General features: G+C 33.5%; 1 long non-coding RNA gene across 1 annotated transcript; it reads right to left on the bottom strand.

The window, feature by feature from the left end:
- Positions 1-13601: 13601 nt before the first annotated feature.
- Positions 13602-18541, bottom strand: LOC145314655 (uncharacterized). Its single transcript, XR_013877833.1, has 5 exons — positions 18338-18541; positions 17481-17552; positions 16700-16759; positions 15853-15939; positions 13602-14112 (listed from the first exon to the last, which is right to left on the bottom strand). It is a non-coding gene; the product is annotated as an uncharacterized LOC145314655 (long non-coding RNA).
- Positions 18542-22365: the final 3824 nt, after the last annotated feature.

Raw genomic sequence — 22365 nt, 5'->3', positions numbered from 1 at the left:
CTAAAATATATTCTTTTCCCCAACTGTTTCTTTATTAAGAGTGTGCTACACTATAAATGTTAAAATGTTGAGCTTTTCTTTGCAGATTTTGTATGGGATTATTGATAAATATTGATCAATGTATATAAATACAAATGAAAAATGTTTAAATTGAAAACTTGCACCGCCTTCATTGTGTAACATTGAGGAAAATACGAAATTGCAAATTCTTTTTATCGAAATACAATATAATGTTTTCTTGACTTTGGAACAACAATTGATAACAGTTGTGCATTTAGAAAATAAAAAAGTTAATAGAATTTAATTGAACATTTATGTGATATAAATTCTTCATGATTATTATTGCTACTTGCTACAATTCAAAAGAATACTTATCAAAATTTTTAAACCACAATTTTTAAAAAATTAATGAAAAACAAAAATTTAAACTTATTTTTTTAGCTTCAAAGGTTGAACAGATACACTTTGGAGACATCTCTTTTGTTGGTCCATAATGACATTTTTAAATTATGATTGAGTTGTACAAATTAGAATTGTCAAAACTTTTCTACTAATAATTTTGATTCTGAATGGGTAATTTAATTTATCTCAATTAAGGGTTTGATTCTATTCATCGTCCATTGTCTTATCCCATAAGTTCCATGAAACAATTAGCCTTTTTTTTAAATGGCGTTTAATTCTCTATATATAATACCTCTATTAGCAAGGTACGCATTTCTAAATGGTATTGCTTTGCAAATTTTGAAAATGATTGACTCTTACCCATCAATACGTAACGCACATTATTTATAAAAATAGGTGGCAAAAGTAAGAGGCAACGTTATTTGCCGTGATTTGCAGGGTCTTTTAAGGCAGTAAGCGAGGCCACACCAAAATTTTTAAAACATTTCTTACGATTTCTGACAACCCCTCAAACCTAAATCAAGGGGGGTATAAGTGTTCAAGAAGTGTGTTACAAAAAAATTGAGGATTTATTTTAATGTTGGAGGGGAGGGGATATACCCGCTTTTGTGTTCATCCCCCCCCCCCCCCAAATGATTAACTTACTCAAAAGCCCAAAAAGCGTCATTTTACCTGTAAATAGACGCGCGAAGCTTGCAAATTTTTTTTTCTTCACACCTCACTTAAATTTAAGGGAGGTGTGACCTTTCTACTTTTACACCTCACTTTGCTGTTTATGGTAGTGGGGGTAGGGGGGTCACCACCCCCTCCCTTATTCTGCACGGATCTAGTTTAAATTAAAAATATAAATCAATTAATTAAAATGAATAATTAGATTAAATGTGTTTATAGAAATCTATTTTAATTTGCCAAAAAATATTCATCTTTTAACCATTAATTTATACCATAATCAAATATAATTTATTTTAATGTGTAATACCCAGGGATCTTAAAGGACACGACAATGAACGACAAAATGATGAACCTTCCAAATAATGATAAACAAAATTAACCCTGTAAAAGTTAGGACAAGATTTAATGAATGTACCCAAAGTGTTTGAGCAAACGAATGAAGGAGAGAGTTTGAGTACAACTTTGGATGCAAGTATAATTTACAGTCCAATGTCTTCTCCCTTCCTGGTAATTATTACCATTAGATGAATAATAATATGAAAATAATATTTTTATATCTTCCAGAATTCTAAAATTAATTTTTTTTTAAAGATGATTAAAGTCCCTCAACAGATTATGACGTCATACGATAAAATCGCCAATGAGAGGCCAGTATACACTGTAATTGACCAATGGTAAAATTTATGCTGGCCTCTCATTGGTTTATTTTATCATATGACGTCATAATCTGTTGAGGGACTTTAATCATCTTCTTTTTTTGCGTTATAATTAGTAGCGCATCTACTCAATAACTAATACATATCAGTATGTCCGAGAACGCTAGTAAAAGGACTAATTCATAAAGATATGAATTGCTGATTGACTTAGATTTAGAACGAAATTTATGTTTTTTGAATATTGCCATTTTACTGTCCAAATTGTAGAAATACTATTCCTTTTTAGATAACAATAACAATTTTCTCAATATAAAGATTTTAATATTCAAAGAAAATTGTTAATTTCTAATAAGATATTGAATTTAGAAAAATCCTAACATTTTTTTGTTTTTGCCTGCATCAAATTGTGCATTCTTAGTTTTGCATTTTTTTAATTGTGCAAAAAACCTAAACAATGTTGTATAAACAAGGATGACAACATCCATAAAAGCGAAGCACTGAAACGGTAGGACAAACGGACATTAACTCTTGTATAGTGTTAGAACTTAATTATCATAATATAAATTTATAAGAGTCAAAGCAAAATTGTAAGTAAATTTGTTGAACAACTGCTTGATACAGGAAAATTTTTATGGACATACTTACATTTTTAGGACTTGAATATAGAGTTGCTTCGCTTAATACATTATACTTTGTTGTCCCGGAATCAATATACCAAAAATCAGATCAATCCGATGATTAGAACACATAAAAATTTGTTGTTAAAAAAGTAAAAAAATCAACATGTTTAAAATGGACGTACGGACATTTTGGTTATGATTATAGAGTTGCTACGCTTTCTAAATCGTACCTAATTACTAAAGGAATCACCATGCAAAATTTGAAATCGATAGGACAATTCTAACATGCCTAAATTAACGGAAAAAGCTATCCGTTACGGACGTACGGACGGACGGACCGACCCTAATTATAGAAAAGCTTCGCTTTTAAAAATTATCTTATCATGCAATTCTCAAATATAATATATCAAGAAATGCAAAATTTTGAGTTTAAAAAATAATTGTCCTTTAGTTCATTATGAAAAGTTTAATAAATACAATAATTTCTTTAAAAGATTAGCGCATTAAATTTTTTCCGTTCTTAAAAACAGATAATTGAACACTTAAGCTTCTTTATGGATTCTTAAAAATTATTATTAATAAAATCAAATAACCTAAAAACATTAAGCTGCTCATTAATAACATAAAATTTAATACCTCTCACAAATCTTAATCTTCCAAACCGTTGAACCGATATGGTTCTCCTTTAAATTGGCTAGGTTCAGAGAAGATTTGTAGATTTGGATCAAGTCAAGCTGAGTATGCCAATAGCCTGTTTTGGCACACGCTACTTGACTTGGGGGAATATTGGCAGAATCTACTTGACTAGGGGGAATATTGGCACACTCTGCTTTACTTGGCGTATTATTGGCATACTCTGGTTTACTTGTCAAGATATGCTTTTCTAAAATTTTGAAATAATTTATGTATATATACTAGCGGCTCAACCCCCGCCCCCCCCTTCCCCCCCCTCGATGTCTCTAAGGGCATTTGAGGGAAGGAAGGAGCTGAAAATTTAAGTTTTAAAAAGAAAAACTATTGTAACAAAACCATGGTATTTTAAAGGACCAATAAGAAGCTTCATTAAAAGAAGAACCATAACAGTCCATCGATTAGTGAGATCTTTTATTTTGAAATTTTAATGGTTTTAGGCTAATTTTCGTAACTTTTCTACTACTTGGAATAAAGAGCTCCTAGATGCTAGGGACGCAACTGCTAGTTTATATAATTTACGTACATAAAGTAGTAAATTTGTAGGTTGAATTATTATGATATAAATCGGAAAATATGTTTAATTCATCTTTTTTTGTCATTCTGCTTTGTTTGATAAACTATTGGCATACTATGCTTTACTTGATGAAATATTGGCATACTATGTTTTACTTGGGGGAATATTGGCATACTCTACTTGACTAGGGGGAATATTGGCACGCTCTGTTTGACTTGTTGCCATTGGCATACTCAGCTTGACTTGATCCGTAGATTTTTTTTTTTGGGGGGGGGGCTTACCTTTACCATCTCAAGAAAATCGCATTTAGGAAATATTAATAGCTATTATCATGTTGATATAAAACTAGGCTTAAATGATATGAATCTTAAAGAGTTATCTAATTTATTATGTACAACATGTTTATTAATTATTATTCTGAGATATTATGAAAGCAAAAAATAACAAATTGCTCGTATTACGCAAGTACAAAGAGAAAACATAACATACAAAATAAGGATGATTAAATGCAAAAAGCTCAACAGAGTATTTTGGTGAATAAGTTAAGATTCTTACACCTACTGAGAAACTACTCCACAACTCGTCTTTTGATTATGCTTTTTTTCCCTCCATCTGCTTGACTACTCCTCTTACCTTTATATCAAACTGCTTTGCTACTTATATATGTTGTCATCCCTGTTTATGTTATGTTGTAGTTTAGTTTATGTTATGTTATATAGTTTAGAATCGATATTTATCCAACTTGAAAATGTCAGGCAGAATTTATAATCTTATTTCCTAGAAAATAATAATATTGGTTGGCAGGTAGTGAGACAGGTTGGTAAAAGCACATCTACTCTGTGACTAGGGTATATCAGTCGTTCTTCTGAATAAATGTATGAAATTTGAATGTAACTTCTTGTTTATTGATGAACTTCTAATTCACCTAATAAAGCAATTAAGTAGCTTTTTAACAAACATGCCATGTATTGTATTGTTAACAAAAAGTTGTACTTTAATTTTTTGGTTCTTTCTCTCGAAAATCCTACCGAGCAGAAACCTCCTTATTTTTTAAATTATTATTTTTGAAAGGGGTGGGGTAGTATATTTCTTTTTCTGGCGTAAAGTGAAACACAAACACACAAAAACTCACTTGTTTATGAACAGAAACATCACCAACTAAAATGCCAAACTCGTTTTACAATGATATTTACAACTAATCATGCAAAGGGACTATTTTAAGCCTTCAATATTCTTTTAAAACAATAACGACTGTGCCCCTAGCATCTAGGGAATTGAAGCGTATCGAGAGAAGCCTAAAACTTTGTGAAGCTACACATTAGTTATAGCCTAAAACCAACCAGGAAACTTCGTGAAGTTTCTCTAAAATGAAAAATTTAATCGGTTCAAAGTACAGAATAGAAAGTAATGGTCCTAGGCAGGCTTTATGCCATTTTACGGTTAGATTAGGCAAAATATCCACTTAGCATAATCATTAAATATTAATTAACCTAGAAAGAATAGAAAATACTTTGAATGAAAATTATATTTGTCACATGTATCCCTCTGTAACTGATAATGTACTTTGATTTATTGCTTGCACAGTTCCCATACAACAAAAGGAAATAAAAAAGATTGAAATATAGCATAAAAATAAAAAACAAATTTTCTAGTATGGCTTCGAAACCGATTAATATTTGCTGTATTAGAACCAGTTTTCAGTCATGAATAGACAATATCTACAACTGGTAAAATAAAATAAATCATGATATTAATACCAGTTTTGTTAGCACGGGACTTCGGCCCCTCTGGGCTAACATAACTGGGTTTGTTCTTATAATTTTTTTTATTTGAATATTAGTAAAAAGCTGTGTATAATGCGAATAACTATTCTGTTCTGTATTAAAAATATTACATAAAAGTTAGATAATTAACTTTATGTAAGGTTAGCTAAGAACATCCCACTTTTACTTTTTTTCAAAACGATAATTTCTTTTGTTGGACAAGGTTTCATTTTACTAAAAACGCATAAGAATATTAATTTTTAAATGATAAGCTTAATTAAAAAAATATTGAAAACTTGTAGTTCCTTGGGGTCTTGTATCCCATATTTTAAAAGTTTTTTATATTTTTGCTATTTATATCTTAAGTGTTTTTGTGTGCACATATCTTTGCATGACTAGGAAACACTAAAAATTTTAGTGCAAATACAAAACACAGAAAATTTAATTTAATTTAACGAACAAGAATACATAAGTAGCACCAAAAAATAAACTTCATTCTCACTTCATAAAATCTACAGTACAAAATACGGTGTAACGGTCGGACAGACAGACAGTAAGAACAGGCATAAGTTATATAGAGTAGCTGCACAACATCTATATGATAATAGTTAATTATCACATCATTTTATAGACATCTTCCCGCAGATATTAAAATGAAAAAACAAAATTATTATTGATTTTATGATTTTAATTTTAACATGATGCTATACACGATTTTTCAATATGGCTATGAACCGGTTTTAATCCAGCGGATATTAATCGGTTTCAAAGCCATACTGGAAATACTTTTCTAGTTTTCCTTTATTTGTGATTGATATTTGCTATTATTTTCAAGTTTTCAATATTGATTAAACAGCTGAAAACAATTTTACTTTCCCTGAAAGAACGTAGAATGCAATAACACTTTCGTAATTGAATAAAGGTACTTTACCGCTTTTCATGTTTCTAGCGGATACGCCCCTAGAAGTCTCTAGTGGCAATTGACTTCTTACTATCAATTTAAATTTTTTTTTTTGGGAGGGGATATTTCTATAGACGATTTCTCTCCAGAGGTTGAAAGTATCCGCCCCAAAAATAGTCAAAAACCTTGCTGGGAACTGTAAAAAGCTTCACTGTAAAGGAGAGTCAGATTGGTTCAATGGTTGTGGTACAAACACACACAAAAAGAAAAATGTCCTGCCATTTTTTTGAAAATACTCTATATATCAATATATGTATATGTATGTTTTATAAGAATATTAAAGATTATAAGAAAGATAATAGTTATTTCTCGCATCGTAATATAAACAGCTTTCCGCGGATATAGAATGCACAATTATAAGATTAAAACTAGTATTTTTAAGCCCCGAGGTGCCGAAGGCACCGGCTAAAAATAACTGGTTTAAATCTTATGATTGTCCATTTTTATATTTGTAGAAAGCTGGATACGATGCTAGACATAGTTTTTTCGTATGGATGGGAACCCGTTCCTATCCACCGGATTCAATTGAATACGAGAAATTGTATTATTGGCCGCGCTAAATACAGAAAAGAATTCAGCACTAATTAGATTATGACGTTATTGTTTTTCTTATTTTATATTTGCTTCAAATAACGTCAGCAAAATTGTATTTACAAATCAATATAACGCAATTTCCAGTTACAGATTAACAACATCCTCTGGATTAGAACCGGTTCTTAGTTATACTGAAAAATCATGTATAGCATCTTAGCGGAACGCTGTCTATAATACGATGAGATCAATAACTTTTAAATTTAAGGATTCTAAAAAAAATATTTGTTTGTGGAGCTAATCTATAGACAATTCTATTTTTAAAAGGGATCATTTTAAATTCAAAAAACAAACATTTAAGTCTATCTTACTATGATATGCTCATACATTAATTGCAAGAAATGTACACCTATTAAGATATAGGAATATCCACAAATTCTTGCTAATATTAAAATAAATCACATTAATCTTTGAAAATAACAAAATAAGTTCTTCAATGTTAAAAGACTCATAATTTTTATTTTACAATATTACGTAAAAATTTTCCAATAATAGGTTAAGACACTTAATTAAAAGAAGACAAACTAATATTAATCATCTATAAATTTACATGATTATTAAAGGAATTATTTGTTGAAATATGCTCAAATTTTAATAAGTATACAATTGTTAAAAAAAAACATAACTTTAATAAAAATAAATGAATGTAGATCCTCCTAGCTGGGATGTTATCGTAATACTAAACCAAAACAACCAGTTTTCAGCGGAGAATTCTCTTTTCTCTTTATTTAACCAACAACAGAGAAATATTACCACCCCTCCCTTCCGTTACTCTCAGAGGTATACAAGAGGGAGAGAGAGAGAGAGAGAGAGGGCAAAATAAATTGTTAGGAGAAATAAAGAGAGATTAAATTTGGGAGTCATGGTTTTTAATTCTCTATCAAAACAAATTACAATAATGGATATAGAATATAAGGATATATTGACAGGGCAAAATTTGTTGCCAATTTATTATAGTGGAAGTGCAGGGGCTGGGGTAAAGGGGGTGTATGGAGGGTATTTTAGCCAGTTGCGAGTATTATTTATTAGAAGAGTACATGAAAATCTGGTGCAACATCCCAAGTATTTAAATTAAATGTTCTCATAATGTAACCTAATAACTGTCATAACAATTTTGCTAAAGTAAATTTTAAATATTTTGTAAGAACACCACAAGTCATTTATAACCCACAGGACCAAATATTTGGTTTTATATCAAGTCTATAAGGCTCATTTATAATGTTAATTCATACTTAGGTAGATAAAGTTATATACTTCCAAAAAGAATGCATAATATATACATAAGTATTTTATAAAAACAACTAGCGGCTGTACCCCTAGCATCTAAGAGCTGTGTATTCTAAGGGGTATGTATTGTAAGAAGATGTTATAAAAATATCCTAATAATCACCCCGAGGCTGAAATCTAAAATTAAAATAGCATAAAACCATCCTTACAAACCAGATAAGTAGATAGTTACATAGATATACTAATGCTGTTAATGGCCCGGAATAAAGGATATATAGCTAATAGACAGATAGGTAGATACACTTTTGTGAGCCCATTTATCATGCTAATGGACCGGGATAAAAATAGATAGCTAATAGATAGTTAGATAGGTATAGCTATATAGACTGAAGAGAGTCCGGGAGAGAAGATAGAAAACGAATAGATAGATAGATTTACAGATAAATATTAATAGCTAGATAGATAGACTGAAGAGAGTCCACTTAACATGGTAATAACCCGGGATAAATATAGATAGCTAATGGACAGATAGATATAATAAGATAGATAGGTATAGCTGGATGCAGGGGTGTCCAAGATTTTAATTTTGATAGGGGTAAAATGGGGGGTTTCAAAGGTATGAGGGGGTAATCTAATGTATCTTAAAAAAATTAAGGGGAATAAATTTAGGGGTTTCAAAATTTGAGGGGGGTAAACACAAATTACCCCAACCTTTGAACGTCAATGGCTAGATAGACATATGTGAGCCCATTTACCATGTTAATGGCCCGGGATAAAAAGTGCTTAAAGTCGGATTAAACTCACTTTTCATTTCCACACACACCAAAACACACAAACACACACACACACACCTAAACACACGTATACACACACACCTACACTCTCCATAACACTCACTTACACACACAAAAAACACACATCACACCAAAACACACACACACATAATTTTACAGAAAAAGACACTCATAATTTAATCTACAAGCTTATATATAATTATCACCATGTTACCAAAGGCCAAATTTTACACATAAAAATTATGTGTAATAATATTTTATCGTCCACTATTCTATCCCCTATATCCATGATAATCTTGAATGGTAGGTGATAATGGAACCAATTTAACAAGGATGACAACACACATAAAAGCAAAAAATGATATGAGTAGGATTGACTCTTACGAGCGATGCTGCTGTCACTGTCATTTTAACGTAAGGTCCAACAACAAATGATAACTAACAGAAGCCTTATATCTCCATTTATGTCCAAACACCCGGGGTATTAGAAACACCCAACAGACAACCAACTCTTTGGTTGCACGACTTTTGTCTGGAAGACCTGTACAAGGCATTCCCTGTACTCTGTCTATTAATGTCGCAATCCTGACATAGCAATAGTAGGAACAATTTTAAACGTCTTCAGTTATGACGCGGTGGTAAGCCGAGATTTGAACTTTCACCTTCCCAACGAAAAGCGGATGCGCTGCGTGCTAAGCATCGTTCGTGTGGGTAGGATAAAGAGAAGAGTACATTTGACTGTTAATTTGACTAGTACTCAAACTTTTATATTCATGTTTTCTTATTTCTTGGATTAAAGAATTTGATAGTCTTTAATTAAATGTTTTATTGGTTAATTATAAAAGGGATAATTTTGTTTATCTTCATTAGATTCGTACATCAATTTATCGTCTATTGTCTTATCACTTAAGATACCTAAGAATATATTACTTTCTAAAGGTTATATTAAAAGGTTAATTAAAAAGATTTAAGATTTTTAAGAAAAATAATCAAATTTTAACATCCTCTTTTTTCGTAATTTATTTTAATTTAAATCTTAAATTTTAAAGAATAATTTTAAAGTGAGCCGCAGAAAAACATGGATAAAAATAGGAAACTTAAGGTTTTTTAAGTACAATTTGTAATAGTTTCGTTTGAGGCTTCGTTTTTAACATTGTACACTATAATCCTAGAAGTCTATATTAAAAATCTAGTGAATGGGATAATTTGTCAGTTAAATTCTGGTTTTTTTTGTAAATTCAATAATCATCATTTTTAAAATGGACATACTGACTTTCCAGTAATCATTATAAAGTTGCTATGATATCTACTTTGTAGGACAAATATAACAAGACAAAATTAACGAAAAGTAATACCCGTTATTCATGATCGAACGGACTAACCCTAATTATTTTAAAGCTTGACTTTTAAAAAGCTGATTTACCTTGCTTATAATGGGTGGGCATTGTATAGAATTATGCAAATGTTTAAATGAAGGTGTACAATTACCACCACAATCGATATATTATGACTTGGATGACTCCAGATTTGTATGGACTATAATAAAATGATACTCGTAGTGCCTAAAATAAGGGTCCACCTCATTTACTCCATCCCCTCCCCTACCACTGGATGAACGAACTGACCAATGAATGAGGTCAATACTCCACATTAGTAACCAAAATTGACAACAAATTTCCCCCTGTCTATATATCCACGTATTTTTGATTCATTATTATATCCAAAGAAGATAAAGTATAGAATAGAATCCAGGTAGAAGATTCTGCCTGGCTAGCCTGAAATAAAATTGGAACTTTTGAAAGCCCTAAATGGCTACAAGGCTTGTAGTAAAATCATATGATTTCAGATATTATCGAGAAATGATATGAAAAATAAATGGCTTTTTTAATAGTATACTAAAAGCCATACAGCCAATCGTCCAGCCATATTTGTCCTATTCACAATGGATTAAAACCTTATAGTATTAGCAAAACTTTAAACAAAAATTCATTTTAACAAGAATTTAGTAAAAAAATGACTTTAAAAATATTTGGTTAAGAAATAATGAACACGGCATTTGTATTAGGGTTGCGCATGAATTTGTTTACAAAAAATCCTTAGCAGCTGATTTTTAATTCTTTCAAGGTCTGAGAGTAAAAGATGTTTATATCCAATTATATATTTTTAAGTATTTTAATTTCAATTATTATCATAAATTATTTTATTAATTGTTGAGTTATACGCAAGTTACGTTTACATTTTATAATCGAGTGATTATTCAAGTTGCGTCATAAAGTACATTGACAGTTGGGAAATGTAAACAATATTAGATAAACATAAATTTAATTTCTATGCAGTAGAGACATAAAGTTAGAGGAAAAATCTAATACTTTTCGATATATTTTCATTAAAAAGATATTATTTCAGTTTTGTCCCAACTTGACATGTGTACCATTCAAGTTTCATATTATGTTTTTATTGCGCAAGCGCAACTTTTCTTCAATATTCCCTAAAATATTTGAGGTTTTCATTTCTATTCCTCCTTATTCTATGATTATATCTCATTTTCATTTCAGAACTGCCTACCCCGTTAGATAACTATTGTGGTAATCACCATCCAAGTTTATGTATCCCTATCCCTGTTCACATTCCTATACTTCTCTGGCTGAGTCAGACCTCCACTTGTAACCGCCACTATACTCCATCCTGCTGTGTTGAGGGCTAGTTGATTGTTGCAGGCCAAAGAGTGAATACGCTTCCTCCCGTCTGCATTTGGTTAGATACAAGCCTATATGTCTAGGCTGGCGGTATCTATATTTCCCACGTGTTCAAGTACGTCGTTTCTTACCTAACTAAGAAACAGGACGTCCAAGCCTTTAATTGATATCATATTAAATATATCCTATAATAATAATCCCATTAATCTGCCTATTTCTAACCAGTTTTAATTGTTTAATAAATGTGTATTTTTTTAGAAATACTTTGTTAGATTATTGATTATTAAATTGTATCGGAGCTACTCTATACTCGTATTCCAGTCTGTCTGTACATCCCCTCATACGTCATTTTGGCGCAGTCTTGTCTACCACTCATTTTTTGAGGGGGGAAGGTTTAGATAATTAGCGTACAGACAAAATTAAATTGTAAAGTAGCTTCGATTGCAAAGTGAAATTAATATTTTCCTGATAACTAAGTTTATTCACGGAAACGGTTTACAGTAACAATTTGTTACAGAATATTTATAATAATTATTTCGTGGCAAACTGCCAAATAAAGATAAAAAGGAACCCGCCTTTTATTTTCACACTAGTATTTAATTTCACACATTTCCATATTTTCTCCTTAAAACAGGAAGAAAGGGATATTCCCAAGTTCTTAAAAAGTTTCGTGGTAGACAAATCAGTGTTAACGAACACTACACTCCAGCACCATGACCGATAAGAAAGGTGATAATGATAAAACCAAACCGCCGCCTCCGCCGGCTCCGGCCGTCTCTGGTACCTCGCAGCAGCAGCAGCAGCAGCAGGCTGACCCGCTTTCCCCTGAAAAAATCAAAGAACTCATATCGGAAGCGTTAAATGATAAGTTAAACGAATATTCGTCACATTATAGAGATTTAATAAAACAAGAATCCGAGATTATGCAGCTCGAAATAGAAACAAAATGGGCAGGGTTTAAGGACACGGAATCACATCGCAGATTATTAGCCGACACCGACATTTTAGATCTAAAACGCAGAGTATCAAAACTCCCAGCGGACGGAAATCTTGGCCCATTGTTTGCGGAAAAAACGTTAAACGAAAGTCTTAACATGACTCATTTTAACACCATAGGTGATGATTCAATTAATGCCACTTTTTATGACCGGATATCGGTCCAGCAAAAGATAAACGTGGTTGAATGGGTCGCCAAGGATAGGATGACAGCCCCAGGTTGTATGGCCTATTCAATTGTAGGCTTTATAGGTCCGGCGGACAATGACAATTGGATGAATGTAAGAGAAACTTCTCTAACGGAATATGAAAAAACCCTATTAGAAAGGATTCCCTTTATCCCTGATAGGATTAAGTCGTTAGAACCCCTCCGTAGACCTACAAGGTCTGCACCCAATGTAGCAACAAGACCCTCTACCAGAAATACGCCAAACACAGGCACAGCCGCAACGGCAACAACTAGCGCCGCCGACGATGACTTTATTAAAGAATGCTTTATTAAGGGACAAAAATGGGATTCCGATTTTGCGAGGGATGCCCCTAGGTGGGACGGTAGGGCCGACTTTGATAATTTCTTTTCTAATATGTGGAGGGTTGCCAAGACATACAGAATCTGTGACCCAATTCTTTTTAAGGATATTTTATACCAGCGAATTTATGACTCTAGAGGGGAACGATTAGGAGACTTAATTACGCCTGAAAGAAATCAGGCCTTATCTGCTTTAAGTTATTACCTGATGATTAGGAGGCTGGTCACTCCTTTCTCGGATCCAGAAGTAGCCTCTCAGTACTTCTACAACCTAAAACAGGAGACTAATCAACCCCTTGACACCTATTTTGAAAACAAACTTAGGGTGTTCAAACTCATGAATCCTGGCCTCATACCTAAAAAGAAGTGGAAAGAATTCTATCTTAACGTTAGCAAAAATCTGCTGTATACCAACCTTGCCATGGACATGGCCAATTATGTTGAGAGTATGCAATTTTTGGACGATTACAACGCTTATTTAAATAAACTTATTAATCTCGGACAAAGATACGTTAACTGGGATGGGTCTGGCCATATTAGCAAGGAAAACCTTTCGGCTTGCTATTCTCAAGCCATGGAAATGTTCCTACCTAAAAATTCTGCGGAAACGAAAAAACAACCCATAATCAGCATTATCGAAGATAATATCCCCACTAACACGGCAATGTATAAGGAAAACTTAACCGAAGAACCTGACGAGGTTCCCTCTTGGGTAGATCATGAGGATGATCCTATTGCTTGGGATCAAATCGAGGGCGTTATAGGAGCCTTTAATGGGAGGAGTAAAAATATTAAATGCTGGCATTGTAATATCCCTGGCCATGTAGTGCAGAATTGCAACAAAAAGAAAGCTGGGGAGCCCCCAAATCCTGAGTCCCGCTTTGGTAAAACACGGAGTAAATTCACGCCTAGAAAAGCTCCAAGTAATAGTAATAAAATACCTGAGCAGTATGCGCGTAAAACTATCAACCAAATGGATCAGGAAGCCAGCGAAGAATCTGAAATAGATAAATATGTACAAGTGATTGTTAAAAATCACGTCCACTAGATGTAAAAGTGGATTTATGCGATATTAATTGTCCCTATCCCAGAAAATAAAAATTTGCTGAATGAGTTTCATATTTTGATATGAAAGATAAACAAAATATCCCATGCCAAGCTAACTTGCAAATTCCTTAATATCAAATATCCCTTGCCAAGCAATGCTTTGGCGCGAAAAATAAAACAAATTATTGTTATTAAGTCTGACTAAGCAACACAAAATAAACTCCTCCCCCTCCTTTCCCTATCCAAATGTAGCTGATACAGGAAATTGGGGGAAATAGGGAAGTAACCTGAGGAGCATTTCACATGCACTTAATATTTCCATTTTTTAAAATCTAATAGTCTTTATCAAGAAGCTAATAAGTGAATACCTATTTTCTATTTAGTAGTATTTATTTTTAATATCGCATGACCTATCTAAAATGTAAATATCGTATATTTTGAATGTATATATATTAGAATCTAAAACATTCTAGTTCAATTTTTAACCGCTAGGGGAACTTAAGCGAATTATCTGTATATAAACAATGATTCTTGAGTTGAACCCTCAGTATCAATTTTATCTGAGAGTTGCTCACTCTTAGCCTCTGATTTTTGTAGCTGAAATATTTCAGCAATTATGTATAATAACTTATCCATATGGATAAATATTATTGCATTTTGTACAGTGACAATAATAGAACTATATTTAATTTATTATGTATCCGAAAGATGTCGCCTAGAATGCTACCGCGGTCCGTATAAGTAAATGATAAGATTAAGAAGGGGGGGGTCTATGGAAAATCTGTATAAATACAAGCAAATTTCCAAATCTAATTCAGTTGTCCTTCAGTTCTTTGTTGTTATCATTTACTCATTTTTGAGCTGCAATCAAGCAGCATTTAAAAATTAAAATCCTTAATCACTTAAGATGTGACTAATAAAATCTTAAAACATTTTGATTAAATTATTTTCCGCTAGGATTACTAGCAGAATGAAATAAAGTTAGTTCTATTAGCTTCCGCTAGGATTACCAGTGGAATAAAAAGTCTATATAAAAGTGAATGCACATTATTAATCGAGGCCAGTTACTATCAAAGCAGTTACTACAAACCACATCCTATTTTTTTAAGCTGATTTCAGCATTAATTATACTCTAGTAAATATATAAACTTGTTCTACCCCATAGGTGGAAAAATTAAGTATAAATATTAACAATATCAGAATAATAAACCAGTCATCATTGACCCTCTTTATTATATTAACCATATCTAATAATTTTTGAGCTATAATTTAGCGCTAACCTTAAATTATTTGTATCGTGAATCAGATACTGACTAATGACACTATATTTTGTATAAATACAGATATAAGTCAAAAAATAAGTCAGTCTGTTTTTAATGTCTTGTTAGTTGCAAGCTGAACACTATTTTTAAGCTACTTTGTAGCCCTTCAATCTTTTAAAACTTTTTAGTTCAGTTTTATTCCGATAGGTTTCTATCATATATCCAAGTATATAAATAAGGACCCGTATAAAAGTTAAGTAGTTTCTTTAGAACTATCAACATTCTCATGCTTATTGAGAAATTTCTGGAGCTGAAAAGCGCTTAATAAAAAACTTAATGAAACCCAGAAAGCTATACAAAATTATTTTAACAATTAACCATATTGTTAAAACATTTCATTATTTAAAAAATTTCGACAGACAACTATACCTGGAACACAGGAAGTCTCTGTGTGAGGATTACCATCGTCTAACCGCTGAGGTGGGGATCTTGGAAAATATGCATCTTAGGCTTCGACTAAAAATATAATTTATTTTATAATGCCTATCTGTGCAAAACTAAAAGTTCTTAATCCCGTGGGGGGGGAATTCCTGCAACGCGCTTTAGTGGATACAGGAAACAACTTTAGGTCCCTTATTTCTAAAGAAATCTTAGATGATAACAAAATCACATTCACCCCCGCCAATCTTAGCGCTCTGTCTGTAGATTTAAAACCAGTAAATATCATAGGACATGTAAGTTTAAAATTCAGCTTTGATGGGTCAGATAAAATATTCGAAGAAACGTTTTACATCCCTGAAACGACGTCTAAAATTATAAATCTAGGATATGAATTTCTCAAAGTTAATCGAATTAATTTATTACTAGATAAGTTCTCCTTTGAGCTCCCCACTGGCGAGCAAATCCCCATAGAAAATTCAACAATTAATATAGTTGAAGAAAGTAAAAACATACCCTTAATTCCTACAAATAATGTTCATACGGAACAAAACTCCCTTATCCCGGGAATAAATTGGAGTAACCAGGGGGGTACTGGGACATTAAAACAAAATAAAACATGCGTAAAATTAGCAAAGAAAACAACATTCTTGCCGGGGGGGAATACAACGGTGATAACAATTCCTATTCATCAGAAAAATAGGAAGCTGTATATATCCCCAAATAATTCTAAAATGACAAGCCATAACGGCTTAATGCTTATGGAGGGTATTTATAATGTAAATGAGAAGGGAGAATGTTGGGTAAATTTTGTTAATTTAGCAGGAAAAAATATTACCTTATTGGATAACGTTAAAGTTGGATATTGCTTTGAATTCGAATCAGATTCCCCAAATTCCTGCAATAAAAGTATTAATCAAATAAATGAATTATCAGGAACTACACTTCTTAAAAGAATTAAATTCATTAAAGAAAAATTAGACTTAGAAAATAGTGATCTTATCAAAAATAACCCAGGGATGAAGGAAAAGGTAGTAAAATTATGCCTTGATCATTTTGATATATTTTCGGCTGACGATGCTGATATCGGTAACTGCGATCTCTTACAGTATAAAATAGACTTGATCCCCGGGGCTAAACCTATTAAGGCTAGAAACATTCAGTTAAACCCATTATACGAAGCCAAATTAAAAGAACAAATTGAAAATTGGCTAAGGGGGGGCGTCATTGAGGAGGGCTACAGCGAGTGGTCCTCCCCAATCTTTGCGGTAAAGAAAAAACCGACGGCTGGGGGGGAAGGCAAGCTTAGGTTCGTTATCGATTTTCGTGCGCTTAATAGTGTAACACGAAAAATTAATTGGCCCCTTCCCCTGATTTCTAGTAATTTAGAAAAATTAGGCACTGGTAATGTATTTACCACCCTCGACTTGACTAGCGCATTCCATGCGCTAGCCATTTCGAAGGAAAGTAAACACTTGACAGCGTTCACAGCCCTTAACAGGCAGTATCTTTTCAAGAAACTGCCGTTTGGACTGTGTAACGCGCCAAGTGTTTTCTGCCACTTGATGGACAAAGTCCTAACCCTTATCCCTGGCTTATATGAATTTATAATATCTTACCTTGATGATCTTATTATATTCTCAAAGAATGTTGAGGAACATCTGAAACATCTCAGAAAACTCTTCGGAGTCCTAAAAATAGCAAAACTTAAGTTAAATCTAGCCAAATGTAAATTCTTCACATCCGAATGTACCTATTTAGGTCATATAGTCAGTTCCCAAGGACTTAAGATGAACCCCGAATATTTAGAACAAATTAAAAATTGGAGCAGGCCCAGGACAGGCAAGGAACTCCAGCGTTTCCTGGGCTTCTCCAATTATTATAGGGCCTATTTCCCATCCTATGCAAAAAATTCTTGTACCCTAGACGAACACAGAAACGATAAAGTTATCGAATGGACCAATTCCCTATCAAAAGATTGGGAAAATTTCATAAATATGTTCTCAAATTCTATAAGTAAAGGCTATCCCCAGTGGGATAATCCTAACCCCTTTATAGTAGACGTAGATTTCTCTACGAGTTATTTCGCTGGAATTCTCAGCCAAAACCAGGGGGGGGAAGAAAGAATTATTGGGATATGTTCCAAAAAATGTAATGGGGCAGAGAAAAATTATCCAAGTTATAAAGGCGAATTAGCATGTCTAGTATTTGTTCTTAAAACTTTTCTTCATTATTTAAGATTCAGAAACTTTATTGTGCGTACAGATTCGATTTCCTTAGTTCATTACAAAAAATGGCAAAAAGGAACAATAAATGGTGTAACTTTGAGATGGATTTTCTTCATCCAAAGTTTTGACTTTACAGTAATTCATCGAAAGGGTAGAGACCATTGCAATGCCGACAATCTATCTAGAGGGCAATTTTTATGCAAGGAACATAAGGAAACCGATTGTGAAAAATGTACTAGCTCATTTACCTTGGATCCTTATGAACAGGATTGCCCATACCAAGACCAGATTTTTGAGTTACATTCGGCTTCGGAAGTCGGTGTGAACAATGTTTGGCAATCTGAAACACAAAAAGATCAAGTATTATCTGAAATTCGTAGGTGGATATTCGAAAAAAAGAAGTTGTCGAGTTTTGAAAAAGCTGAACTAACCGGCCGGAAAGAGGTCCTTTTTAAATTAATAGAACATTTATACGTTATGGAAGGACTTCTAATATTTAGACAACCTCTTAGCAATGGAACATTCATTGAAAGACCCGTCGTACCCATTGGATTATATAATAAAGTTTTTGAATTGGCACATAATAATAGTATAGGTCACAAGGGGGTTAACGAAACAACACGCAAGATAAATGAAAGATTCTTCCTTATAGGAATTAATAAGTTTGTCGAATCACGCATCAAAAATTGTATTACCTGCCTAAGAAAAATAGGGCAGGTACCTAAACACAAGCAACCTATCACCCATTCAGCCATTAGTCACGAGATTTTTGGCCAGGTGTCAGTAGACCTTATCGGTCCTTTAACCCCTAACTATTTTCAAGGACAACATGTCCGTTACATATTTATCCTGGTTGACCTATTCTCTAGGTACATTATCGCTCACCCCATCAAGGACGCCACCGTGGAAAGCACGGTGAAGGTCATCCTTGAACAGGTGGTACCCATCTACGGCTTATTTCGGTCATTGAGGAGTGACAGGGGAACAAATTTTACTGGGGAAGTTTTCAAAAAAGTTATGGATGAACTAGGTATCGAAACTAAACTTATTCCCCCAAGAAACCCTAATAGTAACCCATGTGAAAGGCATAATCAAAGCATTTATGCAGGTCTAAGATCCGATGACCGATTCGAAAGTAAAGACTGGGCAAGAAAATTAGCTTTGACCACTTTTGTAATTAACTCTAGTACGTCTAGAAGAACGGGGTATACGCCATATTACCTTATGTTCGGCAGACAACCAACTCTCAATCTCGACTTCTTTTCTCCAATCTTGCAGAAAAGACAGGACATTGACTGCAGGTCTTACTTAAACTACCTAAAAAATTTGGAAGAAATTATTGCACAGGTTTCCAAAAAATCTAAGATCTATTTAGAGTTTCAAAATAAATCTAGGAAGGCTTCATCTCCCCTTTTCGTTAACGACGTGGTCTTTGCATTTTTTAACCTAGTCAAGATAGGGGTCAGTAAAAAATTGCAATCTTTCTATGGGGGTCCTTTTATTGTAACAAAAAAATTCTCAGAGGCCCTTTTTGAACTCAGCCCCTTTGGATCAAATCCAATAAAAACTAACCAAGTTGTTAGTAGAGATAAAATACGGAAAATAGATTCTAAAATAGAATTATTGGGGGAAACACTTTCCTTTAACGTCTTTCCTATTGAGGAAATCGTCCCGTCTGAGGAAATAACCTTAACAGTAGATAATACCGGGCAAACCGAAATAAACGATAATAAAGGTATGGAAAATGACGATTTTACCTACCTAGATAACGATGGTGACGATTTTATAGAAGGAAACCCTGAAACTAGTCAGGATTTACCCCAGGGGGAGGTGGATTGTGATGGGGGAGGGGATATAATGGAAAAAAACTCACCATTTGAGTCACAGCCCAAAGACCAAGAACCCCCTAGCGCAGATCGGTCATCCGGTCCTCAAATCCACGTCGAAAATAGTTTCTTGGAAGAAACCGTCCCGTCCGAGGCTTCTTTCTTCGCACAAAGACCCAAACAATCCAGCCCTGAAAAGGTTATTAACGTTAACAAACAAAGCATAGTACCCAAGTATATATTAGAAGAAGAAAGAAAAACTAGGTCACAAGGGGGGGATAACCGCATACATGTCCAAATCGGACTGCATAACCCAATTAAAAGGAAGAAATAAAATGTATATAAAATGTATAATTATATAAAACCAAGGTGGCAAATGTATATAGCTTAATCTACGTATGTATAATAACGAAAATAAACAAAAAAAAATATATGTTAAAACTAACTAATTAACATATTTCAGAGAAAAACGAGAAGCATAAAAATAAAATGCAGCATCATTTGGCAAAGGCACCAGGAGCTCGAGGTAAATTTATTTTGGGATTCTTGGGGCTTTTTATTATTTTGGCAAAATCAAATGCGTCCGAAATAATACAAATAGATGCGACTCAATGTGTAGCAAACGAAAATCCGCGTTTGAAAATCTCTGAATGCGCTGCGTTTCTTAATATTACTAATATTGAACAAAAACAATTTCACCTGCTGCAAAAGGTTGAAAGAAAAATTATACCTGGAATTCGTTGCCATCTCCGAACCAGTACTCATTACTGGTATTGTGGCAGATATAGCCACATACACCTCGCTGCTCCAGCACTCGTGGAGATACCGAACCTCGTAACTTATGAAGACTGTTACACCATGTCCAAAACTAAAATATTTAACTTTGAAGGGAAATCAGTCTCAGTGTATGAACACCAGATGTCATACACGCGTTTCCTGGTAAACGGGACACTTACTTACCCCAACGACCTCCTTAACGGCATCGACCCCGCCTGCGAGGGAAACGGCGTAAACATTAACGGCATTTTTATCCCTGGGACATTTGAGGAAAAACAAATAGGGGTCCAGGCTGAGCCTGTTGAATTATTACAAACAAAAGCGGGCTGTTACCTGGGCAGTCACTGGGTGGGAAACAATTGTTTAGATCACAATCTGAGAATAGGCTACGATAGAATTATCTCAGATGATAAAACTGATAGCGCACAAAAATTCACTTCTCCTTGGCGAACGGTAGACATCTTTAATATTTCATTGTTTACATTTGAAGGAGAACAGGGTGCCCAAAAATATCTAGTGATCGATCCCCAAATTACTCTAGCACTAGAACTTAAAGATAAAAAACATTTTGAAAGTCTAATTCCCGAATTATTTTATTACAAAACTAATATTGATAACTTAATGGTATGGTTTACAAATTCTATAAAACCATATTTCCCACTCTTAAACGCTAAAGAAAAAGATGACATGTTACCACTAGAGATTTTCTATTCCTACCAACAATATAACAAATTAATTGTCCCCGAAACTCGCTGTTTACAGAACCATTTTCTGTCTAAAAGCAGTATTCAGACTCATCGTAAAAAACTAGTTAGGGCGCTCGGTGAGCTGGATTTAGTAATACAGTGCGATAGTCTTAAAATCAATGTTTCTTTGGGAGAAAATTTACCCTGTTTTGTGGATCAGTTTTCGGTTTCAATCAATAATAAGACTATGGGAATATCACCATTTTCACGCAGATTGGTTAACACCACCCATTTGACCCCGACTAAATGTTCCGAAAATCCAATTTTCTTACATTTATACCAAGGAAAATTCCTTGGTAATCAAGGGCAGGGTATGCAAATACTAAATGTAAACCAATATCTTATGGATAAACCGATTAGCCTATTTCTATATCATTCTTGGCAAAGCCTAGAAAAAACTAATTTCTCAGAAAGTGCCGAGGAATTATACCTCAGCCAACTTGCCGCAGACTCCAATAATTTTGAAGTAAAAATAACTGACTCCTGGTTTATTCAAACGTATCATAAGGTGGTTGATTTTCTATCCAGTACTTGGTATCATATAGTGCTTGTAGTAGCAGCCATCCTTACAGGAATAGGGTCGTTATTATGCGTCGCTTTTATCATTTACATATTAGCCTGCACCAAAATTCACGCGTACAAAGAAGGAGGTACGAGTGAAATACACGAATTGCGGGATTTTACAAATAATGGGGAAAACTAATCCCCTCAAAAACGGACGACCTGTATCAAACATATATACCTATAAGATTGTCGTCCCTAAAGGTCGTCTTTGTAAAAATATTTCCTTATTCGGTATAAGGAATTAATAACCCTTAATTTTAAGTTTATTATTTTTGTTTTAGGATATCCCAGGCGGAATTTTTCAAGGGGTTTTCACCACTCCCATGGGGCCGGTCACTCTTCATACCGTCGAGAATATGAAGA

This window comes from Acartia tonsa, chromosome 3 (assembly GCF_053477335.1).
Source record: "Acartia tonsa isolate MP-2025a chromosome 3, ASM5347733v1, whole genome shotgun sequence".
In the NCBI taxonomy this organism is placed as follows: domain Eukaryota; kingdom Metazoa; phylum Arthropoda; class Copepoda; order Calanoida; family Acartiidae; genus Acartia; species Acartia tonsa.
Note: the sequence above shows the minus strand (reverse complement) of the source record. Positions and strands in the feature narration are given on the sequence as shown.